The sequence below is a fragment of the Aythya ferina genome, assembly GCF_964211825.1.
Source record: "Aythya ferina genome assembly, chromosome: 2".
NCBI lineage: Eukaryota > Metazoa > Chordata > Aves > Anseriformes > Anatidae > Aythya > Aythya ferina.
In genome coordinates this window covers 19,881,584-19,904,839 of record NC_140297.1, presented here as the reverse complement: position 1 = coordinate 19,904,839, position 23,256 = coordinate 19,881,584, and the positions used below count along the sequence as shown (strand labels likewise).

General features: G+C 40.1%; 1 long non-coding RNA gene across 1 annotated transcript in view; it reads left to right on the top strand.

Annotated features, from left to right (window-relative positions):
* LOC311431984 overlaps window positions 1-23,256 on the top strand; it is a 46,316-nt gene that overhangs the window by 15,018 nt on the left and 8,042 nt on the right. The window contains exon 2 of the long non-coding RNA XR_014689752.1: window positions 9,578-9,750. This is a non-coding gene — a long non-coding RNA (uncharacterized lncRNA). The remainder of the gene's footprint in view (window positions 1-9,577; window positions 9,751-23,256) is intronic.

Here is a 23,256-nt window from a genome sequence, read left to right as displayed (position 1 = left end):
TGTGTGTTTGTGTTTTCTTTCCTCTCCTGATTGCTAGCATCTCTCTCATGTGACCCAATGCAGGTTCAGTGACTCAACACGGGGGCTCAGATCACCCTTCCAGGGCTGCATCTGGCCCTGAACTAACAGGCACATCATTTTGTTAGGACTCTAGTGAGTGCTCAGCAGTGAGGAGAGCTGAGAGGGCTAGTGCTAGTTTCAGAGTAACTGGCCTGAAACTAATAAAAACTCCCCATTTTTGGTAGCAGCTGCTTTCAGAATGTCACCTCTAATACCAGGAGAGCCCATATGTCAGACTCTGCTCTGAAAACCATGTAGTTAGAGACACCCAGCCAGTGCTTGACAGTTGCCCATTTTAAAGAATTGGTTCTAAGCTTCTAAGCAGCTTTCTCTAACTTTAAGGAAAGACCTAAATGTCTGCTGCAGACAGCCTGCACATTTTTCTCAAGGGACAAATAATCTTAATGCAGCACATTACAAGGGGACTTCCTCACCAGCTGTATTTTCTCACATTTGTTATACTGTGGTATGCACTCATGCTATTTACTGACCTAATTCATTCTATGAATTTCCAGTCAAATACAAAATCGGAAGACATTAAATTGCATAGATACTTGGCAGTTTATGGCAAGTGACAAGTAGTGCTCTCCAAGCTGTGTTTCATCATTTATCAGCAGTCCTGGCTATCAGGGGAGGTCCCAGTCAACTGGTGGCTAGCAAATGTGATGGCCATCCACAAGGAGGGCCAGAAGGAGGATACAGGAAACTATAGGCCTGTCAGTCTTATCTCAGTGCCGGAGAAGCTCATAGAGCAGATTGAGTGCCATCATGCAGTACCTACAGGGCAACCAGGTGATCAGGCCCAGTCAGCATGGGTTTATAAAAGGCAGGTCCTTCTTGATGAACCTGATCTCCTTCTACAACACAGGGGTGCATGCAATGGATGAGGGAAAGACTGCAGACATGGTCTATCTAGACTTCAGCAAGGCTTTAGACACTGTTTCCCACAGAATTCTCCTGAAGAAGGTGGCTGCTCATGGCTTGGACAGGTGTGTGCTTTGTTGGGTTGAAAGCTGGCTGGGTGGCCAAGCCCAAAGAGAGGTGGTGAATGGAGTTAAATCCAGTTGGAGTCCGGTCACTAGTGGTGTCCCCCAGGGCTCAGTACTCGGGCCACTTCTCTTCAATATCTTTATCAATGATCTGGACAAGGGGATTGAGTGCACCCTCAGTAAGTTCACAGATGACACCAAGTTGGACCTGAGAGTTGATCTGCTCAAGGGTAGGAGGGCTGTGCTGAGGGATCTGGGTAGGCCAGACTGATGGGCTGAGGCCAATTGTCTGAAGGTCAACATGGGTAAGTGCCAGGTCCTGCACTTGGGACACAACAACCCCATGCAATGATACAGGCTGGGAGAAGAGTGGCTAGAAAGCTGTTCATCGGAAAGGGACCTGGACGTATTGGTCAGTGAGCCAGCAGAGTGCTCAGGTGGCCAAGAAGGCCAACAGCACCACGGCTTGTATCAGAAATAGCATGGCCAGTAGGACTAGGGAAGTGATTGTCCTTCTGTACTCAGCTCTGGTGAGGCTGCACCTTGAGTACTGTGTTCAGTTTTGAGCCCCTTACTACATGAAGGACATCAGGGTGCTGGAGCGTGTCCAAAGAAGAGCAACAAAGCTGGTGAAGGGACTAGAGAACAAGTCTTATGAGGAGCAAGTGAGAGAGCTGGGGTTGTTTAGTCTAGAGAAAAGGAGGCTCAGAGGAGACCTTATCACAGTGTACAATTACCTTAAAGGAGGCTCTAGTGAGATGGCGATCAGTCTATTCTCCCAAGCAGTAAGTGATAAGACAAGAGGACATGGCCTTATGTTCCACCAGGGGAGGTTTAGGTTGGATATTAGGAAAAAATTCTTCACTGAAAGGGTTGTGTGGCATTGGAACAGGCTGCTCAGGGAAGCAGTTGAGTCACCATCCCTGGAGGTCTTCAAAAAATGTAGAGATGTAGATCTTAGTAGCATGGTTTAGTGGTGGACATGTCAGTGCTAGGTTAAAGATTAGACCAGATGATCTTAGAGGTCTTTTCAAACCTAAATGATACTATGATTCTAAGTAGATGAAGACAGAAATACAAAACCAGAATGAGATGATATTGATAACTGTGATATAATTTTCCCACAAAAGCAGGCTAACTTAAGTTCTTAGACATTGCTGGAAAGGAAAGCATTGAAAAGAAAAGTTGATCTTGTGAATATTTTTGTGAGCTTCATTCAGACAAGAGAAAAAGAACAGGGAAACTTTGAAAAGTTAACAAGCAGCCCACAAAGGCAGTGTATTGATCAGAGGTGCGCAATCTGTAAGAGATGGTAGTTAAGAGTAGAAGATGAAGACCCTGAAGAGCAAAGACAAGTATCTCATTATGTAGCTCACTTACCAACCACAACCATTTGTCACTGATGTCTCTCTTTTCAGAGTGGCTGAAGCACTATCCTACTCTCCAGCAATGAGATGCTGTCCCAGAGCTAGCCAACTACGTAAATTGAGCGCATTCTTTAAAGCACAAGTTTGTTCTTGTAATGATTCACTGGCCCATGTCTGAGAGACCTCAGTCTAGAATAATGTCTAATAAAACTTAAACAAATGAACAAAAAGTTTATAAATTCATTAGAATTCCTTTAAAGGCAATTCTTTTTTGCTTCAGGTCTGGCCTACTGAAAGACCAGTAATCCATTGATGAAGCAGAGCCCTTTGTATAATTTTAACAACTGGCTCCAAGTAAAACTACTCGTTTTTGTTTAAGCTCCCAATAGGAATCCAAAATTCCATTTTTTAGTTTTACAGCAAATCCAGAAGATTTTGCAAAGATGTTTCATCTGCTTTGTTAGACTTCAGTTCGTATCTCCAGTCCACTGAATTTCAGGAGTTCCACATGTATACTGGGATCTGCAGGTCTCTTCTCTGGCAGCCAGCAGAGGCAATAGGATGTTCGTGGCTGGAGAATTCTCACCGAGCCATGGATACTCTCCATAAGTGTGGGTAACCATCAGAAATTGCTGTTTTACTCTCCCCACAGAACTACTTCACTGTTTTGTGGGGACAACAGCATCTGCTCCCACAGCACCAACCTGTTTCATTAGCTGAGGTCAGCTGTCATTCAGAATCCCAGTGAAATTTGTCTGTGGGCTTTAATATTGACAAATAAGTGTACTTAAAAATCAAATTTGAACATATGCATCTGTTTCCTACATGCTGAGATACAGGATTTGTATTTCACTTGCAAATGTTAGTAACATTACCGTGACCAGCACAAGCAGCAGCTTGTAAGGCTATAAAAGTCCAGAAAGGAGCAAGAAGACAATTTCTTTGAAATATGCTTATAAAATCAATTAGTTTTAAACTGAATCAGTAGAAAACAAGATTAAGAATTTTAAAGATTTATCCCTAAATTGAATAGTTTCTGCCATAATAAATAATGCATCCAGTGGGAAAAGACATACCTAGGAGATTTCTTTTTTCATCAATGTTCACTCTAAATGGTTCTGACTGTGCAAAATAGCTGTAAGTGGCAAAGCCTCCCTGAAGCATGCAAATCACTGTGTGGTACACTTTAAACATGCTAAGGACTATATGCCCATTTAGAATTTAAAATAGGTGTCTGCACAGAGAATCAGGACATAGGGGAGAGTGGCAATCCAGGTCCAGCTAATTTGCAGCTCCCACACATCCCACCCAAAACCAGGACATGTGCAAAAGCAAGAATGGCTACAAATGCAGCCAGGGGACTCTGTCAAGGGGCTCCTTAAATGCCTCCTGTCCCTGTCCTGATTCAGCAAAGTCCCCTTCCTGTCCTCTGCAGGGAACCAACAGCAGGTCCTCGCAAGGGTACTGGGAACACTACACATGCCACCTCTGCTCACCAGTCATTTGACTGGGTGGTGGTCATTTGATTTTCACTCATAGGATAACTAAGGTCAAATTCATGAGAGAGCAGTACTTCTGCAGCACAATACAATTGCTTATAGATACTTCACAGTTGGGAAATGCCTATAAAATAGCTAAAATTAAAGGTAAAGCTTTTGCTCTTACTAAGAAACATTTTTTAAAGTAATATGCCACTTCACTGGTAGTCTATTTGTTATTAAATCTCCAGACACTGCAATCCAGAGAGTATAAGATTGCAATAATTCCAATTTGATTTCTTTTTATTTTGTTATGAATTTCTAGCCCTCTTGTTTGAAAAAATTGTGTTTAAAAGATATTGAAAATAGAAAGTAAAAAATATTTTATATTTCCTGTGTATTTGTTCATCCTATGCTCTGCTTTATGACTCCTGAAAACTACAAATTCAGCAATAGGGTACCATCTACTTGAATTGCATAAATCATAGAATCATAGAATATCCTGAGTTGGAAGGGAACCCCAAGGATCTTCAAGTCCAACTCCACACAGGACCAGAAAAAAAACAAACCTGAGAGTGTTGTCCAAACATTTCTTGAATTCCAACAGGCTCAGTGCCAAGACCACTGCCCTTGCGAGCCTGCTCCAGTGACCAGCCACCTTCTTGGTAAGGAACATTTTCCTAACATCCAGCCTGATAATAAGCATAATAGAAGTTTGAATCAAGTATAGATAAATATTACCCATTCTGAACTTATTTTAAATAAACTTTAATTCTAAGCCCTTATATTTACACAGAATCTACTTCTTTTCCAATTTTTATATTATCAGATTTTGAGATGCATATCCCATTACTGAAAATGGCATACAGTATGGCACAAAGATTTGAGAACGCATGCATCGAGTTATGCATTGCATGCTATAATTTTTTCTTTGAAGGATTTGCAATTAATCATTAAAATGAAGGCAATAAAACTGTTATGCTACCATTATCTGGAGTTTATTAAAAAGTGTAAGTTCAACCTTGCATATTGTCCTACTTTAACTTCAATATCAAATTTTATAGTTTCAGGTCCTCATAAATAGCAAGATTAGCACATATTAATATTAAGCCTTTAATCCCTTCTCCAATTGCTATGAAATATAGGGTGATTAGCAACTTCAGTCATTCTTGACCAGCTTTTTAATTGGACATTGTTTTTTTGTCATCTATGTTTGAATCTGTAGGCACAAAAACCGAAAAGTGTGATAAAGCTCAAGTGACAGGACATGAACACATCAGACAGACATTATGCGTATTATGAGGGGAGTGTGTGCATTCATGTAAATATGATAGTGTGTTAGTTTGTTTTCTGAAACAGTTTACTATGAAAGGAAATCACTTTAAAAAAAAAAAAATAATAATAATCAAGAAATATTCCAAACTTACTTTGTTTTATAACAAGGTTTTCCAGACACATTCATTTTTTATGGGCTTTCTTTTGATGTTGTTTCTGGTATTGCTTCTACACTTTTCTGAGGCTCTAAGCTTTATTTTGTAATTCTGACTGTTTTACTACATATTATTTAGTTGCTTGATAAACCAAAAGCAGTTTAGCATCTGTTTAACCTTGAATAAAAAGTTTGCACTAGTTAAATGCCTGAGAAGAAAACTTAATCTAGATTTGAAAAGCCTACAACTGAAAGTAAAATTTAAGTTTTTGAAGAGGAATACAAATACTTTGAATGTTTTATTTTATTTTATTTTATTTTATTTTATTTTATTTTATTTTATTTTATTTTATTTTATTTTATTTTATTTTATTTTATTTTACTGAGGGTGGCAGCACCCTAGAAAATTTCTGCAAGTCCTACCCAAAAAAAATTATGAAACTAAGCTAAGATTCTGAAACATGGAAAAGAATACGTAGAACTTGGTATGTGTATATCTGGTGGGATTTGGCAGGAGAAGAGTGCTTGCTCAGATTCAGGGATGCCATACTCTATGTATTCTATTGCTTCTTCATGTCACTGACTAGCCCAGTGTTATTCTATGAAATTCTAATTTACCATAAACAAAAGTCCCAGTGTTGTAATCATGGCAAGAAATTCAAAGATGCAGAAGATACACAGAAACCATGAGTAGAATAGATGTTTGACTTTTAGATTGTTTGCAGAGAAGAGCAGAGGGGCAAAATGGACTGTATACTGACTGAATGAGAGAGGTAAGATGAACCAGAGAAAGGGAGCAAGATAAATAACCTGTGTACCCACCACAACACCAAGCACTTTTACCTGAATGAGCTCGTTTGGATAGGAAAAGCAAAGCTACAAAGTACTCTGAGGGGGATGATTTAATATAGTTTGTTTTGCTACCCCAGTAGGTTTGGTTCAAAGGCTCTTACATCTCTGCATGGTGTTGGCATGTACACTGCACTTAAATCATTAGGCACTGCATCAACTGATGAGTTCACGCTCAGAAAAGAGACAGTGTGGTCTGTTTGCTGCTCTAGAGGGTCATAAACCAGCTGGGGGCAATGAGGGAGGCAGAGCACTTGGACGTCTGAGCCAATGGGATGAATACTTTTGTGGGGACCCATCTAGTATCTATAAAGCACCTTCAATATTTGTCACTGACACCATGGTTAAATGATATACTGCCAAAACCTGAGTTCAGTTTTAATGCACTGTTCAGCTCACTCCTCTCTAAAATTGATATTAATGGATATTATTAAATGGATTTTTTTTAATCCAGGTCATAGTGATCAAATAAATTACTATTTAATTATTAAAGAAAATGAACATCATATCATTGTATACATGCTTGTAGCACAAGGAGTAGACAAGAAACAACCAGAACTTACAAGAAATGATTCAACTGGTAATGTGTAGATCTGAAGAGGTAAAATATGACTACAAAACCAAAAATGGTCATTCTATAATGTCGTAAATATTTCTGGACCTACTCTGTAATGTGTAGTTTAATTATGTGAGAATCAACTCTATTTTTTAGATACCAGTTCATCTTGTGGTAAAAAACACTTGTCAATGTCCTGAACATATGAAACATAAGTCATATTCTACATCTGCAATGGCTAACCACTTTCAAGGAAAACAGTGTGATACTTCAAACATAAATGTGTTATCTAAACCAACTAAAAAAAAAAAAAAAGTCAGTACCTACCTCCTAATATGGAGTATTTACAGATTACCCAAAATAGTAGTTCCTGAGGTAGATTTCAAGACTTTCTCTTACAGAAGCTGACCTGTGAACCTCAGAATTTTGACTTGTTTCTAAGAGCCAATGCAAAATTAAATTTATATTTTGTTAAAACAAATAATGTAGTGGACTGGTTTTAAGGGATGCTTGTAAGGTCAGTGGCACCCAATGAATTAATGTTATGAGAATTATTCTAAGAGTTTCTATTTGCCCATTAACACTTTTCTTAAAAAATAAAAATAAATTAAAAAAGAGTGAAAAAAAACACCTTTCTCACCATTGGCCCTAACTGAGAGCCTTAGCTGTACAACCAATAGCAATGGCTTGTCTACCTCTGCTGGATATTTGCTTCCAGGATTACTGAACCTGCAACTTGCTATGCAACCAGAGGCATTCACTAGTACTCCAAGGTTGACTGTACAAATCTTTTTTCAGTTACTGTCAGATATTTTAGTGTATTTTACTAAATATACTGGCCCCAAAAAGTCCAACTGTACCCTGGTGGCTATTGGGCATGGCATAGCTAGCCAGTTGAGAGAAGGGATTGTCCCACTCTACTCGGTGCTGTTGCAGCCTCGCCTTGAGTACTGTGTGCAGTCTTGGGTGCCACAGTGTAAGGCCATAAACCTATTAGAGAGCGTCCAAAGGAAGGCTACAAAGATGGTGAACGGTTTGGAGGGGAAGACGTGAGGAGTGGCGGAGGGCCCTGGGTTTGTTCAGCCCAGAGCAGAGCAGGCTGAAGGGAGGCCTCATGGTGGCCTGCAGCTCCCTCACGAGGGGAGCGGAGGGGCAGGCACTGAGCTCTGCTCTCTGGGGACAGCGACAGGACCCAAGGGAACAGCATGGAGCTGGGACAGGGGAGGGTCAGGTTGAGGATTAGGGAAAGGTTCTGCACCCAGAGGGTGGTCAGGCACTGGGACAGGCTCCCCAGGGCAGTGGCCATGGCACTGAGCCTGTTGGAGTTCAAGGAGTGTTTGGACAATGCCCTCAGACATACAATTTAATTTTCAAGTAGTCCTGTGTGAGTCCTGTGTGTCTCTTCCAACATCGGATATTCCGTGATTCTATGATTTTACTCTGTACAGAGTATATCTCTGTATATATACCTGTTCTTGAAGTCAGTATCAGCCTCTCCTTTGTCTGACATCTGGTCTTCCATAGATTTGTATCCCATCTAAGTACATGTACACATATATCCCACTGAAATAACTGTGACCTCTCTGCAAGGCTTCCAGTTCTCACTATAAAGCCCCATGGACAGTACTTTAGTCTTTTTCCCATGTCCGTAAAATGCTGGCTAGCCCAGAGGCAATCCATGCATTGTCTCTTCCTGAGATACACACGTGCCAACTGGCCAGACAGTGCATGTGCTGATGTCCTAGACAACAAACTAAACTGAAGAAGTAACTCTTTGAGTTTCCACCAGAGAAATACAAATTTCTCCGAAGCAAGGGCAGTCCTTAGGGAAGATTCAAAAGGGAAAATGGCAGAAAGATTGATAGGTGGGCACACAGACAGTGCACTCACAAAAGTCTCACCTACCTGGGAAACCAAGGTAAAGAGGGACAGATTCACAGCCTACAGTAATATGCACTTTAAGCCCACGTATATGTATCATTACTGTTCACTGCCTCCTCTCATCTCTCTGATTGATGCTCATATAATGAGGTAAGCATGTGATATTTTTATCCTTATCTTTTAATTAGCAAAGCATATTTCTTTCCAGTGATCCACCCAATGCCGGTAATAAATGCAGAGTTATTTGTTTCCTCAAGGCCTTTTTTACAGTACTCACATTTCTTGGTGCCTCACAAATGTGCAATCTCTATTGCAGGATAAGAACATTACTGTCTTGATAGCACAAATGGGTAAAATGAGCTAAAGAGGATTGTCTGAAGATGCAATCTGCTTTGAGGCTAGGATTTCAAGTAGGTAGCTCCCAAATTGCCAACACTTTGTTCTACATCATGTTGCCTATCAGCCAAAGCACAAAGGTGAGATTATGGCTCCAGCACAACCACTGCCACTTAGACCTGATACATTGTCTGGAGGATGGATGGGTCCAAGGAGCTTGGCCTCAATCTCCCTCCCTGCTTCCAGAGAGGCCATCTGTTCTTCTTGGTGTCATTTTCCTTCATTCTTGCACAGAATCAGTCCAAACATGAGAATTTTCATGTTTGCCTACTGTTTTTGACATACTGCCATTATTTTGTTCACTATACAACAACAACAAAAAAATCATCATTTCTTTTCTGTCAGACTTAATCTCTCAATCAAATTTGAATGCAATTTCATAGGGCAAAGTTAATGGATTTCTCTAGTCACAGCATTTTCTCCTAGTCAAATTTCTAAGGGCTTCTACAAACCAGAAAAGTTCTTAAATATTTTTAAATGGAGAAGGTAGGCAACCTAAATAGAGAAAGAAATATTCTTCTCCCCATAATAATATTCATCGGAGATTTCATTTTATTTCTTGTCACCTGCAGCTACCACCCGGCTCACAAAGAGTGGAAGAGAGATTGAGTAGATCCCATTCATCCTATTGAATCGTGTGTGATGCCTTGAGGACATCTTTCTCTTCCTCTTTGCAGTGTTTCTGAAGGCCAACAATATCATGGAACTCACAATTTGATGTCAACCATTGAGTCAAGTCAAGCAGGTTTGTTATTTTATAAATCTTATTTCTGCCTTCCTTCCCTTCTTTGAATACTTATATTTTGTAAAGATTCAGAAAGAAGAGGGTAAGAAAACACAAACTTTAAAATGTTAGGTCTCATTCTACAATTATCTTTTTTTTTTTTTTTTTCTTATAAACTCTTTGTGATTGCTGCAAAGAATCGACATTTTTTTAAATAACCATGCGCCTGAAATTGCTCTTGTCAGTATGGAAGTCTGCTTTCATACACTGATTGCAGATATTTGTTTATCCCTTTCACAGACCAGCATGCTGTTAAGATGTGTGTGTACGTGTGTGTGTTTATGAGTTTGCATCTGATTTTAGCCTTCTCCTATTTTTAAAATAGTAATTTCCCTAGAAGAAAAACAAGTTCCTACTTCAGCCTGGGATAAAAGGCAACCTACAAGGCACCACTCGACTGAATTGCTTTTTCATGTAATTCTGCATTTTGAATAAAGCAGCAGTCTAAAGGCCTTGCTGTAATGGAAGGTTTCCCTGGCTTATATAATAGTTCACGCAGACAGACAGCACTTCAGAGGCTGCCCCTGAAATTCAGACAGAACTAGTTCAGTCAAAATAGCATCCGGAATAATAAGCTCACAGCTTCTTCAATCCAAAGGAGCCCCCCTCTCCCTTCTTTTTTTCTTCCCCCAAGGATACCCCCAAACATAGGGCAAAATTGAACCACCAAAAGGAAAGAAATAGGACTGACTTTGTCTTATTAACATGGCACACATGCGGCTGGCATTTGCAGAAACCTGCTAGGAGCAACTCTAAACTCTACAAATAAGTGTCACTATGGAAACTAATCAGACGAAGAGAAGTATGAAAGAGACTGCCCCAGGAAAATGTCTGAGAGGGATAAATATTACTATAAACAAATTCTTTAGCTTAAAGGGCCTTGCTGAAAAGGTTAAAGAAGCTGGCCAGGTGTCTCAGGGGCCTGGAGCAAGTTCAAGACTCTTTCTCACCAGGTTGGTGGTGTCCAGGAGCATTGTGTGTCTGCAAAGGGAGAACAGAGCCTGCTTCATTCTTATGCACCCCGGCGCTTGTGGCTGGGAGGAAAACCTTGCTTATATCCTCCAGGAGGATGGCTTCTTGGCAGAGTGTTTTGCCCCTGACAGCTCATGAGGATTCAGATAAATAGCTAGGGAAGGTGGCAACTCAAATACAAACAAGAATTAAATGCTGTGAACAAGCTAAATTTCTTAGACTCAAAGACAAAAAGTGTTTTATTTCCAGTAAGTATAAAAGTTGCAACTCTTTTATTTTGTGGATTATCTCAGCCACTTCTCTAAAGCAAATATCATCATAAAAATATATCTTTTCTGCAATTAACACAAGGAACTGTGCACACCTCACTTCTAGTGACTTGTAGAATAATGTGTAAAAAAGAAATTGTGGTTATTCAAAAGCAAAAAGTAAAATTCATAGCCTCTACTGACCCAGAGCATAAGTCTTAATGTTTAAGTATACCTCATGCATTACCATACCTTCTTACATCATTGTCATGCATTATAAATAGCCAGCCTTTTGAAGAGAATAAATGAAACCTGAAGCTTGTGTGGAAGCCAGTAAATGTTCTTATCCAGACTCATTGGTAAAATGGAGAGGTAAATGTGCAGTCTCCAGACTTTGATCAAGCAGCACCTTCAGGCTGCTATAACTTACTGCACCAATCACAGCAGTGGTCTTTAAAGCAGAATGTCCAGCAAATTTTGGAAGAGAGCAGCTGAGTCTGATCAAAGTCAGCACAGCTGTATAGGACCAAAAAAAAAAAAAAATAGATAAAATGTAATTTTGATGAATAGTACCAATAGCTACTTCTCAATTTTGCCTTTTCAATAATAAGTGGCAATAAATATGTTCTCCAATATCATCCACATTCACTGCTTATTTAAGATAGGTTTGGCTGGAGCTGACTTACAGGAGAACTGTAACTGGGTCTGAATATTTGGCTCTTGCAATCACTGTGACAGCCTGCAACATGCAGAAATAATCACTTGTGACGTTTACTTGTCAATGATGAGCCAACCCAGGGAAATTCACAGACTGCAGCTTTGAAAGGTTTATAAATTCTTTGGTTAAAAGTGTAATGATGTGGAGGGAACTGTATGAGAATTTTTAATAGAGAATTAATCAGAAAGGTGATTAAGATGATAGACAGACTAATTGACAGACATTTTTCCAAGTGCAGAATGAATAAAAATGGTTAGCTCCATGGGCACCAATAGGTGGTACCGACTGATCACTCTTCAGGTGTGAATCTCCCAGACATTTGGTAAATGGGGCACTCAGCATAGAGAGTCTGTGAAAGCTTTTTTTATGCCACGTCCTTTACTGGCAAAAGCAAATCTTCTCTTAGAAAACTACTCATAGCAAATATGAGTAGTGGAGGCCTCCAGCTACTGTGGGAGAGAAACTACAAGAGCATTAAAGGTAAAAGTCTTGGTTCTGCATATATTTAACTATGATATTTATTCTCTTTTAAGTGAAACAATTAGTCCTCTTTCACTTTGTTCCACCCACTGTTTGGTGTCTATAGCTCCACAAAATGTAGAAGTAGAGGTCAGGTAGAGAAAGCTTTCCTGTAAAATGTTCTGGTCCTGACTTTAGTTAATCTACCAGAAGTTTGTGTTGAGTTGTATTGTGTGGAGGGAACTGTGCCCTGACGTAGTTTGAAGTGTTGTGTGGGTGCACAGGTTCTATGCACTGCTGCATGCACTCAAAGATGGCGAGTGATAGGGCTGCTCCAGACACAGTTTTTTCCTGTAATCCAGTCTCTTTTTCCCTGCCTTTGATGAGCATTATGACACTGAGCTTGAGGGATACAGGGCCTCTCTACAAGATCAAGCTTACAATGAAATGTCTTCCTCGTGCTGCTGAAGTTTTACAGCAGGGTGTGCCATCGGTGTAGCCACTTTACACTGGAGAACTCAACAAGTTTATTGTGCCAAAGTGCACAAAACAGAGTTTTGAGAACAAGAAACATTGACCAAGCTAAATTTTGGGGAATTTTAGAAGTTCCTTCTCTTTCTTTGTTAACTTAAATAATGGAAACATTAGTTCATGACAACAGCTCTCCCTCCCCCCAGCCCTGACTTCTGGCTGTTTAATATAACTGAACAGAAGAGTTTTCTGCACTTTATAAAAGTGTGCCAGGTGGAAGCATTGAATGCATTTGCATACCCAGAAGTGTGCATATTATTTTAAAAATTATATCAGTGGTAAATGTAGGTGGAAAGTAGGATAAAGTATCTACTGCATGATGGAGACAGCACTTAAGAAGCCAGCTTTTGAAACAGAGCTTCTTTGTGATTTTTTTAAGGTTCCTGCTCACTTCAGTTTCCACACAGCAGAAAAAGAACTAATTTAGCTAATTCAGGGAAAAAAAAAAAAAAAAAAAAAAAAAAAAAAAAAAAAAAAAGCTTTTGTAGATTATCATATAAAGAAGGTATGTCATAGACTAAAAGGTGCACCTGATAACCTGAAAGCTGTTCTTAGGAAAGAAAAAGCTTTCCTTCTTTTGAGCCCAAGAAATGAACACTCCCAAATCTGCGTCCCTCCAAAGAGGAGCTTCTGCTGAAGAGGGGCACCATCTGGTGGATGTAGCAAGTAGGACCTGCCAAAGCAAGGGAACTTTACTCTTCTTAACTGCTATATTTTCTTCAATGGGCAATGGGTATGGGGATTTATCTTTATACAGAAATCTCCCATAAAATGACAGGACCTTTTGGTCCTCGGTTTCCTATATTGTTACAGGAATAAGTTTAAATTAGTTCTGTTAAAGCCCTCCTCTGGCACCTTTCTGCATCATTCTTAATTTCATACAGGTATTGTGATGTGTATTTTACATTAGTTTGCAAGAATGAGAGTTGAATAGTTCAAAGGTTGTTAAAAATAAACATTTACATTGTTAAACTGTTTAATCAGAGGGTGATTTTTCTATAGATGTCTATCACTGGAATCCTTCTGTAGAGCTGCAGGATTACTGGATACAAAAATTAAAGATAGTTATTAGAAATATTGTAGTACGCATTACCAGAATAAGATAACAAGAAAAGGGGGGTTAAGTCTGAAGTGTAATAATTCTCCTACTTAAACCTCTTTTTTGTTAATGTTCAGTTTTTATTCTTTTTTTTTTTTCTTATTTTTCTTTTTTTTTTTTTTCTTAAATCTCCTTTTTATAGTCACAAGCTTTTCTCCTCAATAATTTCTCAGGGAACTTTAGACATAAAAAGCTGAGATTCTTCACAAGTCATTTGATTCCAGGAATTTTGCCTCTCTGAACAATAGCATCTATCCTTAAATTTCATAATAAAACTTCAAAACACATAGGTAGCTAAGTTAAGAGAAAAAGCCTGGACAGTTTTGGAGAAGACTACTCATTCAGTCCAAATGAGGAAAATACAAATTCTCACTGTCCAAAAGCACAAAATTACTGGACCTATTCCTTTTTTTTTTTTTTTTCTTATCTATACAATCTATGCTAGAGGCAGCAAAGATATCTGGACTACTCATCTATACCTAAACTTGTATTCTTTTTAGGCTTTGAGCCAACTGTTTGAAGATTTTAGATGAATGACCTTGTGAGCTAAGATATCAGTGCTATTGCTATTTCATTCATGCAGTCACATGCTTTTCACTTAGCGCTTTCCTCACTGACATGGAAATCAGTCCCAGGCCTAAATGAAAACTGTGTGTTTCCTTGATTGTTTTTGCTTTGAATATACTTTATTAAAGTTATTAAAAAGATAGGATACCATACACTGTACCAACCAGAGGCAATTTTAGGGTAGACTTTTAGGATTTAGTATAGGGAGAGTCTTTACACGGTCTTTCAGCCTGCATGCTAAGCATGCACTGTGCACATGTTTCTGCCTCATGTAAGATAACGCTGAACACAATGGTTCATTAAGCACATTTTGCCATGTTGTTCTCAATCCAACCCCAAAGTTAAAGTGAAGACTGCACTTGCATAACACAGCAGAGCACGATCCTGTACTGAAATTGAAATCCAGATCAGTGCGATTACAACCACCTGAAGATGAGATAAAGGAGAAATATTTTCAAAGTGACACTGCAGAGCAAACCAACAACAGCAGAACTTCACCATCCTCCCTGCAGGACTGAACGAAGGTGGGAGTCATTACCTGTCTTCACAAAGTTTCAGAGCTGCATGCCAAGACAGCTGTATGTGTTTTCTAGTCCCTGCAGGATTCCCTCTTGCATATTCTTATCTAAAATCAAATATGTAGCTTGCCTGCTGTTTACAGCCTCGCTTCTCCCTTCTGCCGCTTCATCACACGATGGCTGTCAATCTCTTCAGGACTCTTGGATCTCCAGGGCCAAGCTGCCCAAGAGTTTGTTTCTCACTTGTCTTCCAAACACTAGGCTCAAGCACCTTGTGGCCAGCCACAGGGCTCAGCTAAATACTTGACTGTCATGCTTCCTTTTGGGATCAGCAGAGAAGACAGTTAATGCTGTGACTGGTGACCCAACCATACCTTACAGGATCCTGTCAGTCCGACAGTCTGAATCACTCCAAATGATGAACTTGCTTCAATCATGACCCTGTTTTTCCCTTACAGGTATTTGATTATGTACTCTATTCTGTGTCACATGTTAGTTATTACCTTTTATTGTATGCCCATCATGCATTCCTCAATTGGTTAATTACCTTATCCAGACGCTAAGTATATAATCAAATTCCTGACACTATCATCACACATATGCCTAAGCCATATTACTATGGTGGCTATATTTGGATGTTGCCCAAGCTACACACGGTCATCATAAATCCTGTCCACAGCTGATATCTCAAACCTTGAGTAGTTCATGCAGCACTGTCTACTTCTGTCACCCCTTTGAGATTGCCATGCAAGGGAAGAAACACTTAAAAGCCAAATGTCTGCAGCTATGACATACACAAAAGTATTTAGACACAGAATTTATGGTCCTGCTTTCCTTTCTTCCCATTGCTTTCACCTGAAGCGTAGTCAGTTTTGTAAAGTGATATCTTACAAGCAGGAGGAGGACAGAGGGAAGAGCATGGAAAGGACATGACTCAAATTCCTTCTCCATCTTGCAAGTGCTCCTGGAGAAGTGCCCCATGTGTGGAGGTCATAGGATAACAGTCTGGAAAAGACCTTGGGAGTTCTCTAGTCCAAACCCTGCCCAAAGTAAAGTCAACACCAACAGACCATGTTGCTCAATGATTTGTCAAGTCCAGCCTGAGGAAGCTGCTCCAATGCTTACCTGTCCCCACAGGGAAAAAAAATTCCTTCTATCCAGTGAGGTAGGTCTGCTGCACACAGTATCTTCCTGAAATACCAGCCACTGGGCCAGAAGCCATCAAGAAAGGATAGGGCTCTGTCAACAGCAACCACCTGCTCAGTCCTGCCACAATTTCTGCATCCTTGCCCACTGACACAGCTACACAAACCTGGCACTGGAGCAGGCTTGTGTCCACCTCCTCATGGAGGCATGCCCAGGGGTACACAGCAGAGCTGCAGGCTTGAGTGCCCGACAGCCCACCCTACAGTGACAGTTGTCAGTGGGTGCTGCAGGGATTTCTTCCCCCTCAGGCTGCAGGGCTGTTAGCAGGATGAATGAAATCAAAGCAATCTAAATCAACAGGAAGGAACTCTTGATTAAAATTGTGTACTTCAATTTGTTTTGCATTTGTGTGCCTTAGTCATTTTGCTAAAGAATACTGACTTTCACCATTTTGGAAAACACTGATTTGCAACAGATTACAGCTTTCATGCTATAATTGTCATTTCTCTAATTCAGAAGGAGGATAAGCTATACCTTATATATTTACTTAAGAAATTGTCTTTTTCTTCATTTAAATACTTACAGGAAGGGTACTCTCTTCTCAGTACTGCTGGTTTTGATCTTTGAAGTGTTTTTGTTGTTGTTGTTATTTTGTTTGTTTTGTTTTGATTGTTTGTTTTTGTTATTGTTTGTTTTGTCTAAAACAGGAATGATCAAGGGTCCAGGAACCTATTATATGAAAAGAGGGCAAAAACACTGATTTTTTTCTTGTTTACCAGCCATTTCTACAAAGAAAAGGATACCCTCTCCCAGGACATCCATCTATATGGCACACGTCATGCAAATACACCACCCTCTCAGAGGTCATCTATCCCCAGCCATACAGCTACACAAGCAAGCCTCTCTTGCCAAAGCACATCATGTGCTGGTGTGATCATCCTCTTTCTCAGCCCGGAGCTCTCACTTGGTCTTTGCCAGCCTGAAATCACAGAATCGTGAATCATAGAATCATCTAGGTTGAACAGACCTTCCAGATCACCAAGTCCAAGCAACAGCCTGATCTACTGAGTCCCATCACTAAACCACATCCCCTAAAGCTTCATCCACAGATCACTTAAATACCTCTAAGGATGGGGATTCCACCACTTCCCTGGGCTGCCCATTCCAATTCCTGACCAAATTGTAAGCATTATGCTAAAGACCAACATATTTATTGGGTAATTTCATGGTTACATCATTTAGACCATAAACTACTTAGCTTTCCCAGTTTTGTAAAAGAATTAATTACTAAGATGCATTCAGGAATTTCTCAATATACAGAATTACTCTCTTCTGGTACTTATGCTGATGTGTCACATACTACCATAGTTAATTAATATTGTGCTATCTCTGCTTGCACTCCCAGTTATGTATCAACATGTCTCCAAGGTGAGTCTCAAAGGTAATCACAGTCACGTCAAGTGCAATTTAGATAGAAGCTAGGCATTTCCCAGACAGCTGTACAAAATCCCTGATGACCTGAGGTAAGTACAGAGGTACCTACAACACCACAAGCACACAATGAAACCTTTTCCAGGAGCTGTAGGACCCCATAGCTGCATTAACTGGTATAGCCACTGGCTCAGCTCATCCAGCTGCCTCTGCAGACCTGTGCGTCCTACAAGCCCACCAGGACTCAGGCACAGGGTTCATTTCACCTCACTTACCATTCACTGTAAAGGCAGTTCACACAAACAGCTCAGATGTACCTATCCAGCTTTGATCAGATCAAGGCCACCCAAGACTATATAGAATTTCTTCACTCTCTCCCCATTCTTTGGAGGAGCACAACATTCCACAACACTGAATTCTGGTCAAAGCCCTGCTGTCCACACCACTATTGCCGTGTTAGCTATAGCCGTGTTGCAAGCCTATCCCTGACAGAGGGATGTGAACCCACATCTCCCACACAGCAGAATAGTAGTCCAACCAAGAAATGGTACAGCCAGAAAGAGACAGCAAGGAACAACACCTGCTGGCTCTTCCCTACTGGGAAGGGAAGGGAAGGGAAGGGAAGGGAAGGGAAGGGAAGGGAAGGGAAGGGAAGGGAAGGGAAGGGAAGGGAAGGGAAGGGAAGGGAAGGGAAGGGAAGGGAAGGGAAGGGAAGGGAAGGGAAGGGAAGGGAAGGGAAGGGAAGGGAAGGGAAGGGAAGGAGAAAGAAAAAAGAAAAAGAAAAAGAAAAAGAAAAAGAAAAAGAAAAAGAAAAAGAAAAAGAAAAAGAAAAAGAAAAAGAAAAAGAAAAAGAAAAAGAGAAAGAGAAAGAGAAAGAAGAAGAAGAAGAAGAAGAAGAAGAAGAAGAAGAAGAAGAAGAAGAAGAAGAAGAAGAAGAAAAAGAAAAAAAAAAGAAAAAAAAAGAAAAAAAAGAAAAAAAAAAGAAAAAAGAAAAAAGAAAACTTCTTACTGTCCCCCAGAGCCTTGGACTTGTGGCTGCATTTAATTTACAGTGGTGGACAAACAAGCAAACAAAATGTGAGCATCTGTGGAGGAAGATAGAACTTGGAATAGCACTGTATGTATCAACACCTGCACTTGAACTGATGTACTCTGGTCAGCTTATCTCGGAAAATACCCAGGAGCTATGGACCGGCTCTAGAGACAGATGGCGAATGAACAGACGTATAGGAAAAACTTTCAGTTAGAGACTGGGACTGTTTAATTGAAAGAGGGAACAGGGGAGAACTGAAAAATGTACAGAGGAAAAAAATATAATTCTTTTAGTACAAGAGCAAGGCAATAGACAGTGACAGCAGCAAACATGTATCTGATGAAAGAAAATGCTTCTTTCCTAAGAAAAATACCACATATTACTAGTTCATTGAATTAATTCACAAGAGCAGGCCAGCTGTTTGAAAGATCTGAAAAAATGTTTGGATATTCTGCATGTATTCAATAGCAATCATTCACACATTAGAAGAAAAAAATATACTTTAAAATAAATGAGTCTGTAAACCCATATTCTTCAGGGAATTAGACTTATTGGGTTCTACATGGAACTGAAAGGTAATTGTGCAGCCTTTAATTTCTCCTCTGAAGCTGGCTTCTACATACAACACTAAACGAGGCCAGATGAACCTCTAATGTGGCTGCCACAGGCAGTAACTAAATATTTGGAACTTATTTAGCTTGAGAAAAGGAAATGGAAACAGAGAAGAGAGAAGTAAGCAAAAGTGCACAGAATACAAGAAGATCAATAAAAGATAAAGTGTGAAAGAAAAAAAAAGAAAAAAAAAAAGAAAAAAAAAAAAACAGTAAAACTGACAGCAAATTAAGTTCAATATTATAGAGGTCAACGTGTCATTGGACCACTAAAGTAAGATTCATGAGGATGCATGTGGCAGACTCCGATTTTGATACTATGAATTGCTGCTTCTTGGAAATATTACAGGAAAAACGAGTCAGTTTTGGAAAATACAAAGGCATATTCAAGCACACTTAAAACCATTTGTCAATAATAAATGCGTACAAAAGAACACCACCAACTTTTCCCATGGCTCAGCTGGTCTCTTGCTCAAGTCTTGTAGCTATGCACTAGGATGTAAGAAAATAATGTAGCTTTTCTGTATGGGAAAATCTGAGCATTTAGAAAGAAAACAAAAGAAAAAAGTTTCCTCAGTTATGTTTCTAAGTGGATAAGCCAAAAATAAAATAAATAAATAAATAAATAAATAAAGGAAAAGGAATCTTATTTCTGAATACTCACAGGAAAACAAAACATCTCACCATAAATAGAAAGAACTAGGTGCCAAGATATAACAAAGGGGAGGACAGAGTGAACCATCTGCTTCATCAAAGAAAAAGTTCAGACCCTGCAAGACTACAGAACATAAACCTTGGGTCAGAACAGAAGAGTTTTGGATTTTCAAGGTCTGAAATGTAGAAACCTCGTGAGTAGTGGTGGAGTTTGTGCCAACTAGATAATGAGAAGATCAACACAGTCGCAACCACTGGCTCTTCCCAATTCATGACCTTCACATTACCCTGGGAAGGAGTCAATCTGTAACTGAGCAATCCACAGGGTCTTCAGTCCCAGCCGTCCTTCCCCATGTGGGGATCCCATACCCCTCCTGGGGCATGTGGCAATGGTCCCTGGAGTGAGGTCTGCTCATGCCATCTGGGCTGGGAAAGCCAGTGGGAATGGGATAAGCAGGCCTGGAAATATCAAAAAAAAAGTCATGAGAGAGAAGAGGAGTCATGCTGGGGGAAGACCAGCTTTGTCAGCCCCATCAGCACAAGGTGGCAGGGTGGTGAGGCAGGGCAACAGTGCCGAGAAGAACAGTTGAACTGGTGGCTGGCGGAGGACACCAGAATAAGAGGAGAGGACAGGCCATATACACACGTGAGGCTAAGCCAGGGAAGAGGAGCTTTATTAAAGGAAGCACCCTGCTTCAGAAAGGAATTTGGAAAGATCAGGGAATCTGTGTAACAACTTAATAACCGTAAAACTTCTTTGTCATTAATTCATCACCTAGCACTGTCTCAGGTCATGCCTACAGTTAGAAGTCTGCTCTCCGATTAATTAAGCATGGCCGGCTGCATGCCTGGAAACTGCTCCATTTATTTGGGGTATTAGTGTGCTATAAAGAGTATGAAATCCCAGGGGTAAATATGGAAAATACCACTAACTGCATTAAAGGGAGAGGATGTCAGGTGTATTAGATTAATTCACTACAACTATACAAAGGATTAGAAAAAAGTTGGTCAGTGCAGTTCCTGGACAAATGATTGAATGCAGGGCCAGACAAAGCTAACAGTGCTTATATTTAACTTACTAATGCTTACTTACTAATGCGACATTGTGTGCACCGCAGGTGACCCCAGGCAATTTAATCAGAACTTAAGCTCTCTTTTAAGGATAAAAAGGAAAATCCAGCCCTCACTGTTGTGAAAATAGCTCCTTGAATGTGGACTACTGTAGCTATATGAATGACCTGCTTAATTCTAATGTCAGCTAGCCAAAAAAAAAAAAAAAAAAAAAAAAAAAACCTGAACCTCTAGCTTGTTTCCCTAATTTTCCCAGATAAATTTCCATGCTCTTTGTCACCACATGGTTGCCAGCTGGGCAGCCACATGACATTGTACTGCAAGGACATTCTATTTACTGGGGATGTCAAATGAAACAGGCAGTTCAAACATACTGCATGGACAAGATCATGAACTCTCTTAATAGTCTTCTAGCAAACAGAGACCATACAGACACTGGGTAAAGAATTACTACCAGTGATTAGTCTAAAAGCTCATTTTCACAGCTCCCCTTGAAGAACAGTAAATAGCATCACAAATATTTTCTTCAACTGTGCACCAGAGAGGGTAACAATTTGTCTAGGCATGAGTGGGCTTTCTGAGAGCTGAGCTAAACAGCCCCAAGGAAAAAAGAAAGCAAGAAAAGGAACTTGAAAGTAAATTCTGCTGCCTAGACACAGTACCATTTTAATTGTCTTGGGTTTCCAAGACTGACATGTGAAGCAAAGGACTTGTAGGAGATTTGTGCATTTCTAGGCTGCAACTGGACAGCAGGGAAAATTTTCTACTGTACCAAAAATTACACCAGTGCCTATGTTAGAGCAACTGAATCTTGTCCTCTGAATACGTTATATATGTGGGTAGAAGTGGATAATTCAGTCCTTCTCATCTCTGAGTGCACTAATTCTGCAGTCCCCTTATGGAGCAGAAGGTTCTTGCTCTCCCTGAGGAGAGTTAATGCTTGTTTCTGTAAAGATTCTCTAATATTGTTCATTTTCTGTGCATATGCAATCTAACACCTTGAAGCTGTTGTGGTCAAGGGCATTTCAAAGGAACAGAAGTACACTGCATTTTTCCATCCAGTATATATTTCTTTGCATGTACCAGTATTAAAGTTAATTCACTATCTTTCTGTTTGCTTCTCTAGCTGGCTTAGATCTCAATCAACTTCCTCACAGTTTTCATTCACAGTGGTGAACCAACATAGGTATCGTTGCCTTCAAATTCCTCTTTCTCCCTTTGTCTCTCTTCTTTCCAGACCACAAAAAAATACATTAAACACCAGAGGGTTTTTCATGGCATCTCAAAGCATTCTGCTGTTCATTTTACCTCGCAGGGAGTTGATTTTTCATTGCACTCTTTGGTTGCTGTCAACTGGCCAATATTAACTGTTGGACGTGTTTTGAAATACAGGAAATCCTGATGTAAAAAAAAAAAAAAAGTCTCCAGAGTAAACTAACCATGCCACAGCACGGATTCTGAGCACTTGTATTTCCATTTCAGCCACTGCTAGACTTAGTGATCCCTTACTGGAGCCATCCAATCCCACAGATAAGATTCAGGAAAGCAGATAAGGAGCAAAGCTTTGTCTACATCCAGCTGTGTTCCTGCTCCACATGGCCAAGGAAGCGGTGACCCACTGGTTCCCCAACCCCTCCACAACTGCTTCCCTGGGTGCAGCTGCTTGGACCATGGCAGAGGGAGCTACAGCATCATTGCCAGCCCATCCTTCACTCTTGGAAAAGAACAGTATGGTCAGACCAAATCTGCTTCTGCCCTGCTCTCCCTTACCTTTCAGCCAAAGTGCAGGGTTGGAGCTATGCTCTGCTACACACACTTTCCTCCAACACTGTTGCTACAGGCAGGAGTTAAAAGCTTCTTTCGGTGGCAGTCCTTTTGTTCCTGAGCTCATAGTTTTCCCAGCCTGGCTCACCAGGAGGTGCCCCCCAGGGAGCTGACTGCTGAGGGTGAAAATTTCTTCAATTCCATTTCCATTCAACCACCCCAGCTGACTAATGCAATACCAAAAATTCATATGCACATTTATTATTGCCAAAAACATCGAAATACTGCCCTGTCTGGCAACTATTTGCTGTATTTGTTTTTTATTCAGTAGCAATTGGGAATTTGGCAGTCATCTCACCATAACTGGTTCCAAGGGGCTATTTAAATAGGGGATAGTACTAAGGAAAATTGCAGCCTAAATTTTCTCTTCTAAAATAGCCATTTAAAACAGACTTACAAAAATCTTCTACAGTCAGAATAGCTGAAGTAAATAACTTAGTTTCAAAAAGCATCATCAAGTTAAAAGTAATGCCAACTGAAACATTAACTGATCATATTTGTGAACTGATTTGTTGGTTTATATTATTCCAAAACGTACCTCAAGTTATTTAGTGCTGCAAATGTTAAAACCTTCATTCATTATCT